The following is a 21,581-nucleotide window of genomic DNA, read 5'->3' as shown; positions in this document are numbered from 1 at the left end:
TCCTACAAATTACATTCCTTCAACCTTTTGTCATTCAAATGAGCAAATCTCACAAATGAACGTACTCTTCGGTTTAATGTATACTCGATAGAGAGAGACAGAAAGGAGGAGTTTATTTCTGTATTGAAGTAAACGGCTCTGATGATTTTGAGGTATTTGTTGTGGATTTTTCAGATTTTTGTGATATTTGTGATGGTTTCAGTGTTCAGATACATTCTGGTGTGTCAGTTTAATGTTTAGAGTCACTTTGATTGTTATCAACTACCTAAGGAGTCCTTATTTCTCTAATTCTTTTCTTTTTCTTTTTCTTTTTTTTTCTTCCCGTTGATACTTTCTGACACATCATAATGTTTTTGGTCAATTTGAGTACGTTTGAGTAGTTTAACTACCTAAAGAGTCTTTACTTTTATTATTATTTTTTTCTTTTCTTTTTTTTCAGATACTTTCTGGTGTGTCAGTTTAACGTTTAGGTCATTGAGTGTCATTGACTACCTAAAGAGTCCTTTTATTTATTATTTAATTTAATTCAATTTGATATATTTTCAGATACTTTCTGTGTGTTTTTGTTCTTTTATTTTAATTTGATTTTATAGAAGTAATTATTTTTATTTATTTTATTTTAGGTTTTATTTTATTTATATTTTCAGATACTTTGTCACGTCAGTTTAATGTTTAGGGTCAATTTGAGCCAATCATTAGTAGTTTGACGACCTAAAAAGTCCTATTTCATTATGATTTTATTTTATTTTATTTTATTTTATTTTATTTAGCAGTAGGGGTCAATAGGGGTCACTTTTAGTAAATCATTGACTACCTAAAGAGGCCTTTTTCTGTACTTTATTTCCAGAGACTTTCTAACATTTATGGTCACTTTTGAGTAAGCACTTGGTACTTTGACCAAAGAGTCCTTTATTTATATTTATTTTAATTTGTAGTTAAGCAGGCATTTAATAAGAGGGAAAATGTACAGTACAATCAGTTGATGATTATCATAAATTCGTCCAGGGTGAAGTAAGACCCCTACGCCCTCTCAGGGGGTAATTTAGCAATAATGACTGACTGACTGCACGTTATCTCTTTAAATGACTGAATCAATGACAGTAAGGGAGTCAGTTTAGGCACACGTCACCATATATCACTTTTGTGCTTTTCCTCTATCGATAGAGCCCTCTCGCTCCTCTGATGGGATGTGAAATGTGTTTTTGCTCAATGTGAACCACAGCCTCCAGAGACACAGTGGATTTGACCTATTGACCTCTGAGCAGCTGACCTTTTGACCCTATTTTGTTAAAAAAAAAAAAAAAAGTGGTTTGGTCAGAACCGGTTCTGGTCTGTTTAATATGCCTTACAGTGCGCTGTTACAGTATGTGCTTCAGCTTGAGTTTGCAATGACTTCAAGTTTTTTAACAATGCACAGACAAGAAGCTTTATAGAAATGCACAATGTTAATGTTTATAATACCTTAATGTCTTATAGTCCACACTGAGCAGATTACAGCTGGGCAATAATATAAGTTCCATTTGGCGACGATATCAACCAGATGAGATTTATTATTAAATATTTGAATGCACTGCATAAATAATGCATTTATTTATGTGCATTTTATTTTATTCCATTTATCTGTATTTTTATATAATTTTATATAATTTTCATTTACATTTTTAAGATTATTTTTACATAGTTTAAAAAATAATGTAAAGTGTCATTATTATTAAATGTTATTTTATCTGTATTTTTAAATAATTTTATATAATTTTTATTTACATATACATTTTTACATATTTTAAAAACATAATACATTATTATAATAGGGTTTTTAGGATGACACATGAACATGGTGTTTATGTGGGGATTCATGTTTAAACACTAATGTTCAGTATTTGTCTCCACACACAGTTTCCACTAATTTCTCGAGTGTTTTCTGCACAACAGAATTGAAATGAGCTTCCACTTTGTTGATGAATAAACCACATTATGCATCAGACTCGATGCCAATAGTGCAATATCTTGCTTGTGAGTGAGACTATAATCTGTACAGACCAGAAAAACAGTTCGAAGTAATGAAATTTTATTATAGTGACTGAAATTAGCCGGCGCGTGGCAAAGACCAGCTGATGAATAACAGTCCTGACTGAAGCTCACGGCCTCAGCGTCTGTGCGCTCGTGTGTGTTTGAGAGGATTTCTTATGGACTGTTGTATAATTAGAGCAGTAAAACTGATGGATTGTTTCCCTTTGTGTTCTCTTATGGATGATAAGGATTCTGGGTAAATGACTACTGTGTAATTTTGTTATAAAATGATAAGCAGAAGCCAGAGTCCTCCTATTCTGGGTGTTTCATTTGCATTATGGCGTTTTTCTTCTTGTTAAAGCATGTGTTGATTCATCTGTGAAGCCGGAGTCCCGTTTCTGTGAGCCGGTCTCAGGATGAAGGGTTTGGGATCATTAAAACACACTCTCTGCATGAGGGTCGTTTAAGGGCGAATCAAAACCTGTTAAGAACTGTCTTGGTTGTTGATTTTGTGGCTGCTGCATATTCGTGGCAAAGCCTTTAATTTATGCGGTTTTAAAGCAGAGGAACATCATTATATAACAGTAATTAGAATCATCATTGAGAATTATTTAAATAAGGGGGGAAAACTCAAGTAGTGTGTGTGTGTGTTACAGTAGTGTGGCGGGTCTGTGTGTGTGTGTGTGTGTTACAGTAGTGTGGCGGGTCTGTGTGTGTGTGTGTGTGTGTGTGTGTTACAGTAGTGTGGCGGGTCTGTGTGTGTGTGTGTGTGTGTTACAGTAGTGTGGCGGGTCTGTATGTTTCTCTCTGTGTGTGTGTGTTACAGTAGTGTGGCGGGTCTGTGTGTGTGTGTGTGTGTGTGTGTGTGTGTAACAGTAGTGTGGCAGGTGTGTGTGTGTGTGTGTGTTACAGTAGTGTGGCAGGTGTGTGTGTGTGTGTGTGTGTGTGTAACAGTAGTGTGGCGGGTCTGTGTTTCTCTGTGTGTGTGTGTGTAACAGTAGTGTGGCAGGTGTGTGTGTGTGTGTAACAGTAGTGTGGCGGGTCTGTGTGTGTGTGTGTGTTACAGTAGTGTGGCGGGTCTGTGTTTCTCTGTGTGTGTGTGTGTGTGTGTGTGTGTGTTACAGTAGTGTGGCAGGTGTGTGTGTGTGTGTGTGTGTGTGTGTTACAGTAGTGTGGCGGGTCTGTATGTTTCTCTGTGTGTGTGTGTGTGTGTGTGTGTGTGTGTGTGTGTGTGTGTGTGTGTGTGTGTGTGTGTGTGTGTGTAACAGTAGTGTGGCAGGTGTGTGTGTGTGTGTGTAACAGTAGTGTGGCGGGTCTGTGTGTGTGTGTTACAGTAGTGTGGCGGGTCTGTGTTTCTCTGTGTGTGTGTGTGTAACAGTAGTGTGGCGGGTCTGTGTGTGTGTGTTACAGTAGTGTGGCAGGTGTGTGTGTGTGTGTTACAGTAGTGTGGCGGGTGTGTGTGTGTGTGTGTGTGTGTGTGTGTTACAGTAGTGTGGCGGGTCTGTATGTTTCTGTGTGTGTGTGTGTGTAACAGTAGTGTGGCAGGTGTGTGTGTGTGTGTGTGTGTGTGTGTGTGTGTGTGTGTGTGTAACAGTAGTGTGGCGGGTCTGTGTGTGTGTGTTACAGTAGTGTGGCTGGTGTGTGTGTGTAACAGTAGTGTGGCGGGTCTCTTTGTGTGTGTGTGTGTGTGTGAGTGTGTGTGTAACAGTAGTGTGGCGGGTCTCTGTGTGTGTGTGTGTGTGTGTGTGTGTGTGTAACAGTAGTGTGGCGGGTCTGTGTGTGTGTGTTACAGTAGTGTGGCGGGTGTGTGTGTGTGTATAACAGTAGTGTGGCGGGTCTCTGTGTGTGTGTGTCACACAATAGATCACACAATACTCTTAGATCGACTACAAAATTATACTGGTGTTCAAGGATAAGCACTAAGCTGGTTCAAATCATACCTATCTGACCGCTACCATTTTGTCTATTTAAATGGAGAAAAATCGATCATAACTCCAGTAAACTATGGAGTGCCGCAGGGATCTGTGTTAGGCCCTCTGTTATTCTCAATACATATGATGCCACTTGGAAATATTATAAGGAAACATGGAATTAGTTTCCATTGTTATGCTGATGACACTCAAATATATATTTCATCAAGGCCGGATGAAAACGCAAAATTTTCCAAATTGACAGAGTGTGTTAAAGATATAAAAGATTGGATGACGCGTAATTTTCTATTATTAAATCCAGACAAGACAGAGGTAATACTTATCGGTTCAAAAAACCGCCCACAAAACCTCGCACAATACAACTTTAACATCATAGGATGTCCTGTTACTTTATCCGCTACAGTAAAAGACCTGGGTGTTATACTCGATTGCAACCTGTCTTTTGAAAATCATATTTCATATGTTACAAAAACAGCCTTTTTCCACCTTAGAAACATTGCTAAGCTACGTAATATGCTATCAGTTTCTGATGCAGAAAAGTTAGTTCATGCATTCATGACCTCGAGACTGGATTACTGTAATGCTTTATTAGCTGGTTGTCCTGCATCCTCAATAAACAAGCTACAGTTAGTCCAAAATGCCGCCGCTAGAGTTCTTACGAGATCAAGAAAATATGATCATATAACACCGATTTTATCATCACTGCATTGGTTACCTATAAAGTTCCGTATTAATTACAAGGTATTGCTACTGACTTATAAAGCCCTAAACGGCTTAGCTCCAGTCTATTTAACGGATCTTCTATCACCCTATAATCCATCGCGCTCTTTGAGATCACTAAATTCAAGGCTTTTGGTCATACCTAGGATATCCAGAACCACCAAAGGAGGGAGAGCATTTTCACATTTGGCTCCAAAACTCTGGAATAGTCTTCCTGATACTGTTCGTTGCTCAGACTCGCTCTCCCAGTTTAAAACTAGATTAAAGTCGCATCTCTTCAGCCAGGCATTCATATAATCCTACAGTTCAAACTACAATTCGGCCTCTAGCTCATAAATGCCAGAGGAGAACTGGCCCCCGACTGAGCCTGGGTTCTCCCAAGGGTTTTTTTCTCCATTAGGTCACCTGATGGAGTTTTAGGACACCATTAGGTCACTTGATGGAGTTTTTCGGTTCCTTGCCACTGTTGCCTTTGGCTTGCTCAGTTGGGGATATTTTGGGGATATTTAATTTAATTTCATCAATCAATAAATTCCTCTTGAAACAAACTTTGTTGTATTATTTAAATTTAATACTGTGAAGCTGCTTTGATACAATCTGTATTGTGAAAAGCGCTATACAAATAAACTTGACTTGACTTGACTTGACTTGTGTGTAACAGTAGTGTGGCGGGTCTGTGTGTGTGTGTTACAGTAGTGTGGCAGGTGTGTGTGTGTGTGTGTTACAGTAGTGTGGCGGGTCTCTCTGTGTGTGTGTGTGTGTAACAGTAGTGTGGCGGGTCTCTCTGTGTGTGTGTGTGTGTGTGTGTGTGTGTAACAGTAGTGTGGCGGGTCTCTCTGTGTGTGTGTGTGTAACAGTAGTGTGGCGGGTCTCTCTGTGTGTGTGTGTGTAACAGTAGTGTGGCGGGTCTCTCTGTGTGTGTGTGTGTGTAACAGTAGTGTGGCGGGTCTCTGTGTGTGTGTGTGTGTAACAGTAGTGTGGCGGATCTCTGTGTGTGTGTGTGTGTAACAGTAGTGTGGCGGGTCTCTGTGTGTGTGTGTGTGTGTAACAGTAGTGTGGCGGGTCTCTGTGTGTGTGTGTGTGTGTAACAGTAGTGTGGCGGGTCTCTCTGTCTGTGTGTGTGTGTGTGTGTGTGTAACAGTAGTGTGGCGTGTGTGTGTGTGTGTGTGTGTGTGTGTGTGTGTGTGTGTAACAGTAGTGTGGCGGGTCTCTCTCTGTGTGTGTGTGTGTGTAACAGTAGTGTGGCGGGTCTGCTGTAGGGTAGTTTGAGAGCAGAGAGATGTCTGGGTCACAGCAGTGACGTTCATGACTGGAGATCAGAGCGGCTGTTTGTCTCGACAACATCAGGGTTTTCAGATGCAGAATATATTTAGTAGTCTTCGAGGAACAGTTCGCCCCAAAATGACCGCTTTATCATTATTCAGTATTTATTTAATTTGATTAAATTTGATGATATTTATGTATTTATTTATTTGTCATTATATAAAAGCAGTACAGCAGTTATTTATTTTAGGTTTATTTATTTTAAGTTTATTTATCAGTGAATATAAATGCATTTATTTATTCTGTTAAATCATCTGAAACGCATTACATTAAATACTGCCATGATGAATTTGATTGATTGATTGATTTTACGTGTATACTTTAAATATGTATTTAACATTTTTATTTAGCATATTTCATTATAATTATTTTGCTTTATATTAACAAGAATTTATGAGATATTTACTCACTAGAGGATGGATACCATACCCGACCCGAGCCCGACGGGACCTGCCAGTACCTGATGGGCCGGGCCGGGTTCGGACAGATATTTAGAAATGATGTTCGGGTTCGGGTTCGGTCACATCTGCGTGATAAGGCATTGAACATTTTAAATTTAAAACAGCTTATTATGTAGGTAGCCAATGTGCCTGATGCTTTCACTTGATGTCGTTTTTTTGTGATTAAAATACATTATATACATTTACATTTACATTTACATTTATTCATTTAGCTGACGCTTTTATTCAAAGCGACTTACAATTGCTATATATGTCAGAGGTCGCACGCCTCTGGAGCAACTAGGGGTTAAGTGTCTTGCTCAGGGACACATTGGTGTCTCACAGTGGATTCGAACCCGGGTCTCTCACACCAAAGGCATGTGTCTTATCCATTGCGCCACTACCACCCCCGTAGTGTATATATATACATAAAATACATATATTACCATAACATCTGTCTTCCTGTGTGCGGAAATTTGTTAATGCAGCCGTGACAACGAAACACGTGCATGCGCGCCTGTGTTCAGTGCGCTTGTTGCTCCGTGCGCGCTGATGTACTCATCCTGTTGACATTTCCGAATGCCTTCCTACAGTTGCTTAATAAAAGTGGGCTTTCCACACAAACAAACGTACATGTGTCATTAGTATGAGAAAAAAATGGGATTTTAACTGTCGGTCTTGGGTCGGGCTCAGACATAAATATCTTTATGCCTGTCGGGCTCGGGTCGAGTTCGGTTACTGCTCTGTCGGACGCAGGCCGGGCTCGGACAGAAAAATTCGGCCCGATCCGCACTCTATTACTCGCCTACTAAACGTTGGCAGTTGTAGATGAATCATTATTTGAAGGAAGCTCCTGCTCCCTATAACACTTTGCTCGTACACTCAGATTAATGTGTGTTAGTGACTCCTCATGTGCATGTGTGTGTGTCGATGTGGGTCTCAACACCCGTGTCGGTCTGATGCTAACACCCGCGGGGCAGATGAGCGATGCGCCGGACTATCAAAGCTGAAATCTAATCTGTGTGCTGAGATTAGCCCTGGCCCGGGCCACACCGGCGTCCTAATGAGCGGCCCACATGTAAATGGCTTCGGGACGGGCTGAGGCGCCGCTTACGGGCCAGAAGAGCTGTCAGTGTGTGAGATTGCACCGTCATGCACGACATAATCAAAGAGTGGAGAGAGATTGCACAGAGAGGGAAGCGGAGCGGCATACATAAGGCCGTGCTCAAATGATGATGGATTCTGGTGCGCAGAATCGTGTCTTTAGTAACAAGGTTTTGTTGCACGCAGCCAGGAAGGGGAAAATGTTCTTGCTTAATGTCACCAAGTGAAAAATCTAATGTTTTTCCTTTAGTAATCTCCTGAAAATATGTCCCGGTCATATTTCAGCCAAAAATTAAAAGCAAGAAACGAGGGCTTTTCCCACACACACATTGTAACATTATTTTCATGATAATTCAGCACAATTTCCACCCCAACTCTCATTTCTTTAATGCCTCTCCATTTCATTTATTATCATTCTCAACAAATAATGAATAATACAATTAATAATAAATAATACAATGACAGTGCTAAGCCAATTAAAGCAGGCAAGACAATAAATACTACCATGATTTATTAATATTAATGTATGTGCATTGTAGTAATGGGAATTTGATGGGAGAATGTGCTTAATTGTCAATAAAAAATGTCACATTGTGAAAAAACCTTGTTCTTGTTTTTAAATGTTTTTTTTCCACATTATTTAATAATCACAGAATATGCAGTATTTTGCTTTGAAGAATATGCCTATTTCAGGGCTAATTTGTTTTTTAATTAATTTATTTTCATGACAATTAAGCACATGTTCCACCCCAGTTCTCATTACTGTAATGCATCTGTACTGTAATGCATCTGTACTGTATTGCATCTGTACTGTAATGCATCTGTACTGTAATGCATCTGTACTGTAATGCATCTGTACTGCATCTGTACTGTAATGCATCTGTACTGTAATGCATCTCTGTACTGTAATGCATCTGTACTGTATTGCATCTACTGTAATGCATCTCTGTACTGTATTGCATCTACTGTATTGCATCTGTACTGTAATGCATCTGTACTGTAATGCATCTCTGTACTGTATTGCATCTGTACTGTAATGCATCTCTGTACTGTAATGCATCTCTGTACTGTAATGCATCTCTGTACTGTAATGCATCTGTACTGTAATGCATCTCTGTACTGTATTGCATCTCTGTACTGTAATGCATCTCTGTACTGTAATGCATCTCTGTACTGTAATGCATCTCTGTACTGTATTGCATCTCTGTACTGTATTGCATCTCTGTACTGTAATGCATCTCTGTACTGTATTGCATCTCTGTACTGTAATGCATCTCTGTACTGTAATGCATCTCTGTACTGTAATGCATCTGTACTATATTGCATCTGTACTGTAATGCATCTGTACTGTAATGCATCTGTACTGTAATGCATCTCTGTACTGTAATGCATCTGTACTGTATTGCATCTACTGTAATGCATCTGTACTGTAATGCATCTGTACTGTAATGCATCTGTACTGTATTGCATCTACTGTACTGTATTGCATCTGTACTGTAATGCATCTGTACTGTAATGCATCTCTGTACTGTAATGCATCTCTGTACTGTAATGCGTCTGTACTGTAATGCATCTCTGTACTGTAATGCATCTCTGTACTGTAATGCATCTGTACTGTAATGCATCTCTGTACTGTATTGCATCTGTACTGTAATGCATCTGTACTGTAATGCATCTCTCTACTGTAATGCATCTCTGTACTGTAATGCATCTCTGTACTGTAATGCATCTGTACTGTAATGCATCTCTGTACTGTATTGCATCTCTGTACTGTAATGCATCTCTGTACTGTAATGCATCTCTGTACTGTAATGCATCTCTGTACTGTATTGCATCTCTGTACTGTATTGCATCTCTGTACTGTAATGCATCTCTGTACTGTAATGCATCTCTGTACTGTAATGCATCTCTGTACTGTAATGCATCTCTGTACTGTATTGCATCTCTGTACTGTAATGCATCTCTGTACTGTAATGCATCTGTACTATATTGCATCTGTACTGTAATGCATCTGTACTGTAATGCATCTGTACTGTAATGCATCTCTGTACTGTAATGCATCTGTACTGTATTGCATCTACTGTAATGCATCTGTACTGTAATGCATCTGTACTGTAATGCATCTGTACTGTATTGCATCTACTGTACTGTATTGCATCTGTACTGTAATGCATCTGTACTGTAATGCATCTCTGTACTGTAATGCATCTCTGTACTGTAATGCGTCTGTACTGTAATGCATCTCTGTACTGTAATGCATCTCTGTACTGTAATGCATCTGTACTGTAATGCATCTCTGTACTGTATTGCATCTGTACTGTAATGCATCTGTACTGTAATGCATCTCTCTACTGTAATGCATCTCTGTACTGTAATGCGTCTGTACTGTAATGCATCTCTGTACTGTAATGCGTCTCTGTACTGTAATGCATCTCTGTACTGTATTGCATCTGTACTGTAATGCATCTGTACTGTAATGCATCTCTGTACTGTAATGCATCTCTGTACTGTATTGCATCTGTACTGTAATGCATCTCTGTACTGTAATGCATCTCTGTACTGTAATGCATCTCTGTACTGAAATGCGTCTGTACTGTAATGCATCTCTGTACTGTAATGCATCTCTGTACTGTATTGCATCTGTACTGTAATGCATCTGTACTGTAATGCATCTCTGTACTGAAATGCATCTGTACTGTAATGCATCTCTGTACTGTATTGCATCTGTACTGTATTGCATCTGTACTGTAATGCATCTGTACTGTAATGCATCTCTGTACTGTAATGCATCTCTGTACTGTAATGCATCTCTGTACTGTAATGCGTCTGTACTGTAATGCATCTCTGTACTGTAAGCATCTCTGTACTGTAATGCATCTCTGTACTGTAATGCGTCTGTACTGTAATGCATCTCTGTACTGTAATGCGTCTGTACTGTAATGCATCTCTGTACTGTAATGCATCTCTGTACTGTATTGCATCTGTACTGTAATGCATCTCTGTACTGTAATGCGTCTGTACTGTATTGCATTTGTACTGTATTGCATCTGTACTGTAATGCATCTCTGTACTGAAATGCATCTCTGTACTGTAATGCGTCTGTACTGTATGCATCTCTGTACTGTAATGCATCTCTGTACTGTATTGCATCTGTACTGTAATGCATCTCTGTACTGTAATGCGTCTGTACTGTATTGCATTTGTACTGTATTGCATCTGTACTGTAATGCATCTCTGTACTGAAATGCATCTCTGTACTGTAATGCGTCTGTACTGTATTGCATTTGTACTGTATTGCATCTGTACTGTAATGCATCTCTGTACTGTAATGCATCTCTGTACTGTAATGCGTCTGTACTGTAATGCATCTCTGTACTGTAATGCATCTCTGTACTGTATTGCATCTGTACTGTAATGCATCTCTGTACTGTAATGCGTCTGTACTGTATTGCATTTGTACTGTATTGCATCTGTACTGTAATGCATCTCTGTACTGTAATGCGTCTGTACTGTAATGCATCTCTGTACTGTAATGCGTCTGTACTGTAATGCGTCTGTACTGTAATGCATCTCTGTACTGTAATGCATCTCTGTACTGTAATGCGTCTGTACTGTAATGCATGCGCCTGCAGTCCATCAGAGACGTAGATTTTCTCAATGAAATTACAGAATGATAGTAGTTGGTCCTGGATGTTGATTGGTCAGTACAGTGTTTCAGTGTTTCAGTGATTCAGTGTTTCACTGATTCAGTGATTCAGTGATTCAGTGATTCAGTGTTTCAGTGATTCAGTGATTCAGTGATTCAGTGTTTCAGTGATTCAGTGTTTCAGTGTTTCAGTGTTTCAGTGATTCAGGCCTCGTTTACACTGCAGGTCTTGATGCCCAATTCTGATTTGTTGCCTATATCCGATTTTTTTGACTGTCTGTTTACACATTCTTTAAATTGTGACCCATATCCGATTCATGTGTTTACACTTGCCATATAGGCTACTATCTGAAACATATCGCGCATGCTTAAAGGGTTAAATTCTCTTGCACAAATAGACGAACACAAAATATGTTTCATGCTCTGCGATATGCAAAGTTGCCAAACACCACTTTTGAATAAGAAACAATGTCTATAAAACTCGTTAAAACTCCACGAATCACAAGCGTGTCGGTGAGAACACTCGTTAAAACAACATACACACAGCCGAACTTGACTGCACATCACATATTTGACATTATTGATACTGCTTTCATTCGTAATGCAACGGACCGATCTACGGCACATACATTAAGGGCTGTTCACTGTTATACAATAAAGAGCCTGCACAGCGACAAGAAATAGAAATTAACACAAAAAAAACTGCCTAGAGCCTGTACTTACACAACACTGACAGGAGTTGCGCTCAGGAGTAGAGCAGCTGTGAACAATTTTCTTTTTTGAGCGGCTGCGGACAAATTCTTTCTATGCACACACAATATTACATCACAATCTGCGCGTATGTTTTAAAAATATAATTGAATATGTAAATAGTCCTAGCACTTTTTAAATTTAAATAGCCCACTTAAAGCGTTTATTACAAATAAATTACTAATTGCTTGAAATGAATAAATGTAAATTAACAAAAAATTTCGTTAAATTTACAGTCATATGAAAACACTTCCTGTGACCCTCTCCACATTCCTCTCCTACGATGACAACGTTTCGTCGGGCCATCCGTCCCTTTGCAGATCTGCGTCGGGGTTTCTCTCGTCATTAAACCGCGGAGACGTTGCCTAATGCCTCAGAAAATCCGATCTTCCTGTTTACATGACAGTCGCATTGGCACATATCCGATTTATTTCCACAAATGAATGAGGCCTGAAACCGATCTGGAAATATCCGAATGCATGCGTTTTTTTCTTGTTTACACTGTCATAGAACACATCCGATCTGTGTCACATGTGAGCAAAAAATCGGAATTGGGTCACATTTCACTGGCAGTGTAAACGGGGCCTCAGTGTTTCAGTGTTTCAGTGTTTCAGTGATTCAGTGTTTCACTGATTCAGTGATTCAGTGTTTCAGTGATTCAGTGATTCAGTGATTCAGTGTTTCAGTGATTCAGTGTTTCAGTGTTTCAGTGATTCAGTGTTTCAGTGTTTCAGTGATTCAGTGTTTCACTGATTCAGTGTTTCAGTGATTCAGTGATTCAGTGATTCAGTGATTCAGTGTTTCAGTGATTCAGTGTTGAGCCTCCCTGGAAACGTCCCTGACTCAAAGCCTCATATTAATCTGTGCTCACTGGTGCTCAGATACACAGCGGTGTGTTTCCAGTGTTCTCTGAAGCTGCCGCTGCTTTACTCTGGCAAACGAGTGTGTGTGTGTGTGTGTGTGTGTGTGTGTGTGTGTGTTGAAGAGACGAGGAAACACTCATCAGCCGTGTGTGATTTACTCTCGCTGTGTCTGCTGTTACACCTCTCACTGGGGTTTCACAAAAGATGGACAGAATTATCTCATGAAAACTCCAGGTCATATTTCTGCCCAAAATTAAGATATTTTGTTTTGAAAATGTAGTATATTTTTAGGGGTTTGATTCATTTTACAATTGATTCGTTCGTTCGTTCGAGGGGAAATTATTTGAATTGGCAATAAATAAACAAATAACCTTAATCTTATTCCAAAATATTCGTTTAATAATATTTTGCTTTTAAGATAATGCCTGTTTTATGGTTAGGTTTTTATTTGTGAATTTATTTTCAAGGCAATTAAACACATTTTCCACCCTAATTCTCAGAACTGTATTGTGACTGTGCAGTTCAAGTGTTTGGTTTGATCAATACAGTACATCATACAGTATAATGACTGTAATACAATGCATGTTTAAAAAGAACAATCAAATCTCATCACTATATTGATTGGATTGCCTTTAAATCAGCTTAAAGACAATAAAACATGATTTATAAATAAATTATTGTATTTATTCAGTATATAAAATTAAATATTGAATTAATCAGTATACTAATGCATTTGTTTAAAAAGTATATAAATGCTTTGTGTACTGATTAAATCAGCATAAATGCTTTACAGCAAATACTGCCATGATTTATAAATAATTTGCTATTTATGCATATACATACAGTATGTATTTTTTACATTCATTTATTTATTTATTTAGCATTATGATAGATAAGTGTGCTTAACAGTCATGAAAATAATGTCACAATATAAAATCTAATCTCTCATTTGTGTCTTTTAATCATGATGTGAAGAGTGTTCTTGATGTGTCTTGACAGTAGCAGTGGTTATGGTGTTTATGGCTGATAATGCCTTGCTGAAATATCATCTTCTGCACAGCTGATGTTGATTCTGATTGGCTGACAGATGCTCAGGTGATCCTGAACACACCTGTGCACGCAGATGCCGGACGATATGTGTGTGTGCGTCCTTTAATCTGTCCTCAACAGCATCACACAGGCTTTTCTGATGGTGTCTTGATGATGTCAGTGTTTCTCGCTCTCTTTATGGGCATGATTCAGTGTAAATGCACATGAAAGTGAGCAGGTGATCATCAAGGTCTCGTGTGGCTCAGATCTGTCTAATGCTTGTGGAAATGATTAAAGTTAATCAGCGCTCGGCCTGGAGATGTTTCTATCAGAGACACGCTTTCATTCTGTGCAAACAAACAGAGCAGCTTTACTGTGTGTTCAGCTGATGGATTTCAGACACATCGCTCTGTCGTGATCAACCCTCGAGTGAATCAGATGTAGAGGAGAATCTCACAGAATCAGGAAGAAAAATATGCCTATTTTTAGGACAATTATCATAATGATTTGCGATGTGACATTCATTTCTTATCCAAATAAAGCAGATTTTCCCCTAAATTTTCTTGAAAATAATTAAGACATTATACTTATGCATTATTATTATTGGTGAGTCTCATTAAATTCTTATTACTCTAATAGTTTCTGTACTGTTTATTATACTTCTTATATTCTTTATATATATATATATATATATATATATATATATATATATATATATATATATATATATATATATATATATATGTGTGTATGTGTCAAATATGTCAAATCGATGTGTATATATACACACATACACACATATTAAATAAACTATTTTGTTAGATGCAATTAATCACAATAATCTTGATTAAACGATTTGAGAGCACTAATATATGTGTGTGTGTTTGTGTACACTATATATACTGTGTGTGTGTGTGTGTGTGTATAAATGTGTGTGTGTATATGTGTATGTGTGTATAAATGTGTGTGTATGTGTGTGTGTATATGTATATATGTGTGTGTGTGTGTGTGTATATATATGTATTTGTGTGTAAATATATGTGTGTGTATATGTGTCAAATATGTCAAATCGATGTGTATATATAAATAAACTTGTTAGATGCAATTGATCACAATTAATCTTGATTAAACGATTTGAGAGCACTAATATATGTGTGTATTTGTGTACACTATATATACTATGTGTGTGTGTATAAATGTGTGTGTGTGTGTGTGTGTGTGTGTATATATATATATATATATATATATATATATATATATATATATATATATATATATATGTGTGTGTGTGTGTGTCAAGTTTATTTGTATAGCGCTTTTCACAATACAGATTGTATCAAAGCAGCTTCACAGTATTAAATTAAAATAATACAACAAAGTTTCTTTCAAGAGGAATTTATTGATTGATAAAATTAAATTAAATATCCCCAAAATATCCCCAACTGAGCAAGCCAAAGGCAACAGTGGCAAGGAACCGAAAAACTCCATCAAGTGACCTAATGGTGTCCTAAAACTCCATCAGGTGACCTAATGGTGTCCTAAAACTCCATCAGGTGACCTAATGGTGTCCTAAAACTCCATCAGGTGACCTAATGGTGTCCTAAAACTCCATCAAGTGACCTAATGGTGTCCTAAAACTCCATCAGGTGACCTAATGGTGTCCTAAAACTCCATCAGGTGACCTAATGGTGTCCTAAAACTCCATCAGGTGACCTAATGGAGAAAAAAAATCTAGTTTTAAACTGGGAGAGCGAGTCTGAGCAACGAACAGTATCAGGAAGACTATTCCAGAGTTTTGGAGCCAAATGTGAAAATGCTCTCCCTCCTTTGGTGGTTCTGGATATCCTAGGTATGACCAAAAGCCTTGAATTTAGTGATCTTAAAGAGCACGATGGATTATAGGGCGATAGAAGATCCGTTAAATAGACTGGAGCTAAGCCGTTTAGGGCTTTATAAGTCAGTAGCAATACCTTGTAATTAATACGGAACTTTATAGGTAACCAATGCAGTGAAGATAAAATCTGTGTTATATGATCATATTTTCTTGATCTCGTAAGAACTCTAGCGGCGGCATTTTGGACTAACTGTAGCTTGTTTATTGAGGATGCAGGACAACCAGCTAATAAAGCATTACAGTAATCCAGTCTCGAGGTCATGAATGCATGAACTAACTTTTCTGCATCAGAAACTGATAGCATATTACGTAGCTTAGCAATGTTTCTAAGGTGGAAAAAGGCTGTTTTTGTAACATATGAAATATGATTTTCAAAAGACAGGTTGCAATCGAGTATAATAATAATTATAATAATTAATAATTTGTTACATTTATATAGCGCTTTTTCTGAGACCTCAAAGCGCTTTACATAGAAGGGGGGAATCTCCTCAACCACCACCAATGTGCAGCATCCACTTGGATGATGCGACGGCAGCCATATTGCGCCAGAACGCCCACCACACACCAGCTTACTGGTGGAGAGGAGACAGTGATGAAGCCAATCAGTATATGGGGATGATTAGGAGGCCATGATGGACAGAGGCCAAGGGGCAAATTTGGCCAGGATGCCGGGGTTACACCCCTACTCTTTTTCAAAGGACCTCCTGGGATTTTTAATGACCACAGAGAGTCAGGACCTCGGTTTAACGTCTCATCTGAAGGACGGTGCTCTTTTGGCAGTATAGTGTCCCCGTCACTATACTGGGGCGTTAGGACCCACACAGACCACAGGGTGAGCGCCCCCTGCTGGCCTCACAAACACCTCTTCCAGCAGCAACCTGGTTTTCTCAGGAGGTCTCCCATCCAGGTACTAACCAGGCTCAGCCCTGCTTAGCTTCAGTGGGCAACCAGTCTTGGGCTACAGGGTGATATGGCTGCTGGCGTATCACCCTGTAACACCCTATAACACCCAGGTCTTTTACTGTAGAGGATAAAGTAACAGGACATCCTATGATGTTAAAGTTGTATTGTGCGAGGTTTTGTGGGCGGTTTTTTGAACCGATAAGTATTACCTCTGTCTTGTCTGGATTTAATAAAAGAAAATTATGCGTCATCCAATCTTTTATATCTTTAACACACTCTGTCAATTTGGAAAATTTAGCGGTTTCATCCGGCCGTGATGAAATATATATTTGAGTGTCATCAGCATAACAATGGAAACTAATTCCATGTTTCCTTATAATATTTCCAAGTGGCATCATATATATTGAAAATAACAGAGGGCCTAATACAGATCCCTGCGGCACTCCATAGTTTACTGGAGTTATGATCGATTTTTCTCCATTTAAATAGACAAAATGGTAGCGGTCAGATAGGTATGATTTGAACCAGCTTAGTGCTTGTCCTTGAACACCAGTATAATTTTGTAGTCGATCTAAGAGTTTTGTGTGATCTATAGTATCGAACGCAGCACTAAGATCAAGTAAAACTAGTATTGAGATACAGCCTTGGTCAGAAGCTAAAAGTAAATCATTTGTGATTTTAACGAGCGCAGTTTCAGTGCTATGATGCGGTCTGAATCCAGACTGAAACTTTTCATAGATCTCATTTTGTTGCAAGAAAGAGCCCAGTTGAGCGGATACCACTTTTTCTAATATTTTAGACATAAATGGAAGATTTGAAATTGGTCTATAATTTGCTAGATTATTATGATCTAATTGTGCCCAGCAAACATTGGTCCGACGGCAACGTCGTGTCCCTGGCCAAAAATAGTCGCGGTATGACGGCATAAATCGGTAAAAATATGTAACACAGAACATTTCCTAAAAATGCATTCAGATACATATGTGTGCATGTCTACAGTTATCTGAGGTTGCATGTATAATTGTTATTTTGACTTTTAGCTACGTGTAGTTCAATATATACCATGTTGTGTTTCGGGTGAGAGAGGACGTCACCATGGCGACGTCTTTTACACGTGCATTTATAGTCCATCATGACCCTCTATGAAATCAATTGTGATAAAGCTGTGCTTAATCCTTGTGTGGTTAATACTGCAATAATTAATTAAATTTTTTATTAAATTAAAGTTTTAATAAGTTGTGTGAATACGTCCACTGACGTCCTTTACACGTCTATAGTATCGGGTGAGAGGACGTCACCTGGCGACGTCTTTTACACGTGCATTTATAGTCCATCATGACCCTCCATCATGGAATCCTTGTGAAATATGCAAAAGCTGTGCTTAATCCTTGCATGGTTAATACTGCAAAAATTCATTTAATTGCCCAAGTAGTTTTTAAGAGGTTGTGAAGACGTCCACTGACGTCCTTTACACGTCAAGGCTGTGAATACACGTCCACTGACGTCCTTTACACATCTAGTCAAGCAAGACAGAAAAAAACCCCCCAGGAATTATCTTTATGAAATACACGAATTGTATACAAAGTAAATATATTTACTTTATCTTGTTTAAATAAATTATAATCACACAGTTCCCAGTGTGGTTAAGTTAATGCAAAGCCTCTGCATTTTAGTCATTATTTCAACCTTAGCCTACCTTACCTTTTCGGTAATGTTGTGTTTTTTTTTTAGTTTTTTTTTATGGAATGTATGCATGTAAAACAGAAATATATCTGGTCACCATTTATGTCTGAGTTGGATGTAATTGCCAAAACTGTGCTGCCAAGATGTAACAAAAGATCTCCCGACATTACCAAATCCCGCGATAGGTTAGATTATCTCACGAGATGTTAACGCGTTTTCCCCATAGACTCACTCCGGAACACTGAAGTTTGAACAACCACGAAGAGAGGAGGAATTGAGGCCCATATTATTAAAAATCTACTGTTGGGTACGTACATTTTGTATTATTAGATTCACGTGCTAGAGTTTTACTTGTTTGACATGAATGAACCGAAAGAAATGATGCCCACATTGTCAACTGAAATTGGCTAACTGAGTTTGGCTAAAATTAGCTAGTAGGCTAAAAGTTGCTTTGAACTTATACAACGGTATACCATAGTATAAAGTATGTTTAATGATACAGTCAAAGTTATTACTGTAAATTATTAATGTAGCCTTTTGAGAGTTTCTTTCAGAAAGTAAATTATCTGAAGTAGAATGAAATGTTTAGCTGGATTTGAACATGTATGTTTTCAGTAACTGCTTTAAAAATTTTGTAATTTTAGAATTGCTAAACATGTCTATTCAGGGGACATCACAGCCCACCTGTCTTTATCAGAAATGTCCTGTTCACTTTCTCACTGTTACACACCTAGTTAAGGGTCTTTCTCAAGGGCACCACAGTGGTATTGAAGAGGCAGGGGACAAATGCTGTTTTGAATTTAGCTGAAGACCATACAAATATTTTGAAAATAAGTGCATGTCATTTACCTCAAATTTTTAATTTTCATTTATTTTAAAAAGAAATATATTCTCTTCCCGTAGATGCTGTGAAGAGGTGGAGCCCACATGCTACAGACACTGAAATTGATGCAGCAATGGCAGAACACCTGAAACACACTCCAGGAAGAGCTGGGGGTGGTGGATACAAAAAATGAGCCAAACAATGTGTTTAAGGGATAGTTCACCCAAAAATGAAAATTGTCATCATTTACTCAACCTCATGTTTCAAACCTGTATACCTTTCTATGCTAAACACAAAGATGTTTAGAAGAATGTTTGTAACCAAGCAGATGTCGCTTCCCATTAATAATCATTTTTTCTCCAATAATGGTAGTCAGTGGATGCGCTATTTGCTTGGTTACAAACATTCTTCAAAATATCTTCTTTTGTGTTCAGCAGAAGAAAGAAACTCATACAGGTTTGGAATTTGGTGAGTAAATTACATAATTTTCATTTTTGGGTGAACTATCTTTATATAATAATTCAGTATTTTGCAATTGGTATTTTAGTTTGGTTAAAAAATCGAGAGCTTAGAATTATAAGGTTCTATCTCCGTTTATTGTAGTTTATAAAGCATCAAAGTTTTTAAACTCGGTTTATGTTTTGTGAGATGGAACCTTTTATTTTATTAATAACTACTAACAATTTTTTTTTTTTTTACAAAAATAACACCACACAGGCATTAATAAACACCTAATGGATCAGATTGTCAAAAACTCAATTTCAACCAAAAGTGGAGATAGAACCTTAAAATTCTAAGCTCACGAAATGTTAAACATTGAAAAAAATAAAGAGAAATTTTGGCTGTTCAATATCAATAAAATGTTGTGCTTAATCAGAACATGCTTCTTTTTTGCTTATGTCCACAAATAATGTGTTATTGTTTTTGATGTACACGTGATTAAAACGTTTTATTGACGTTCAGGTCTGACTGGACCAATTTTGGACCTTTTTAGAACCTTTGTCAAGATGTGTAGGCTAAACCTCAAGACTTGATTGTCTTTCACGATGTTACACAATAGGTGTGTGATTATTTTATATGCAGGCTTATATATACACTTAAATTATGCAGCAACACATTTAAACACATATGACGACGCATTTAGACGTCCAGGGACGCGCAGAAGAGACGTGGAATTCACGGCCAGAAAAGACGTGGAATTCACGGCCAGAAATGACGTCGGTTCAACTTCCATTTTGGAACTATTTTTCAACCATGACGGGACGTCTCGGACGGACGTCTTTTCAACGGTCATTAAACGTCCAAATGTTTGCTGGGTGGTTTCTTAATGAGAGGTTTTATAACTGCCAGTTTAAATGTTCTTGGAACATGACCTAAAGATAAAGACGAGTTAATAATATTGAGGAGAGGCTCTTCCACTACAGGTAACACTTCTTTCAGTAGTTTAGTTGGTATAGGATCTAATAAACATGTTGTTGTTTTAGATGAAGTGATACGTTTATTTAACTCTTTTTGTTCTATAGTTGTAAAGCACTGTAATTGTTCTTGCGGGGTGATAATTGAAGCTGAATTATAAGGCGCAATTGAAGATTGAACGTTTACAATTGTGGTTCTGATGCTTTCTATTTTCTCAGTGAAGAAGTTCATGAAATCATTACTACTGAACTGTAACGGGATATTTTGTTCGGGTGACGTCTGTTTATTTGTTAGTCTAGCCACGGTGTTAAATAAAAACCTTGGATTATTTTGGTTGTTTTCTATTAGTTTGCGGAGGTGCTCAGCCCTGGCCGCTTTTAGGGCCTTTTTATAACGTGACATACTGTCTTTCCACGCGATTCTAAAGACCTCTAAATTAGTTTGTTTCCATTTACGCTCTAAAATACGCGTTTCTCTCTTTAAAACATGCGTAGTATTGTTATACCATGGTGCTTTATTTTTCTCTCTGACCTTTTTTAATTTAATAGGTGCAACCACATCCAATGTTCTAGAGAGAATGGTGCTCATAGTGCTAGTTAGTTCTTCTAGTTCATCTGTTTGTTTGGGTTCAGGCAGCAGCTGAGACAGATTAGATAAGCAATTTGAGAAATTATCTATGGTGGATGGGAGGATTGTTCTGCCTGGTTGATAACGCGACGCCGCATGACATATTACAGCAGTACGTAATATGCAAGTTACCATGTAGTGATCAGTGACTTCATCACTTTGTGGAATGATATCTATATCGGTTGGATCGGTTCCATGTGATATAATTAAATCGAGTGTATGATTAAGACGATGAGTTGGTCCGGTGACGTTTTGCTTGACCCCAAATGAATTTAATAAATCTGTAAACGCAGCCCCTAACGCATCATTTGGATTATCTACGTGTATGTTAAAATCTCCAACAATTAATGCTTTATCGACATTGACTAATAGGTCTGAGAGAAAATCTGCAAACTCTTTTAGGAAATCAGCGTAGGGCC

General features: G+C 38.0%; 1 protein-coding gene and 2 long non-coding RNA genes across 5 annotated transcripts in view; 2 read left to right on the top strand and 1 right to left on the bottom strand.

The window, feature by feature from the left end:
- Positions 1–21,581, bottom strand: part of LOC309486292 — a 431,359-nt gene that overhangs the window by 255,550 nt on the left and 154,228 nt on the right. The gene's annotated exons all lie outside the window — the stretch shown is intronic.
- The window catches only part of adgra1b (adhesion G protein-coupled receptor A1b), a 131,797-nt gene that overhangs the window by 76,927 nt on the left and 33,289 nt on the right, over positions 1–21,581 (top strand). The gene's annotated exons all lie outside the window — the stretch shown is intronic.
- LOC309486256 lies at positions 17,467–19,998 on the top strand. Of its 2 annotated transcripts, XR_014201409.1 has the most exons (3): positions 17,467–17,545; positions 18,523–18,603; positions 19,200–19,998. It is a non-coding gene; the product is annotated as an uncharacterized lncRNA (long non-coding RNA). The 2 variants fall into 2 exon arrangements; XR_014201410.1 differs by lacking the exon at positions 17,467–17,545 and having other exon boundaries at positions 17,578–18,603.

The sequence above is a fragment of the Leuciscus leuciscus genome (genome assembly GCF_965113295.1).
Source record: "Leuciscus leuciscus genome assembly, chromosome: 22".
Classification (NCBI taxonomy): Eukaryota; Metazoa; Chordata; class Actinopteri; order Cypriniformes; family Leuciscidae; genus Leuciscus; species Leuciscus leuciscus.
The sequence above is the reverse complement of the archived record's forward strand: the minus strand, read 5'-3'. Positions and strand labels throughout refer to the sequence as shown.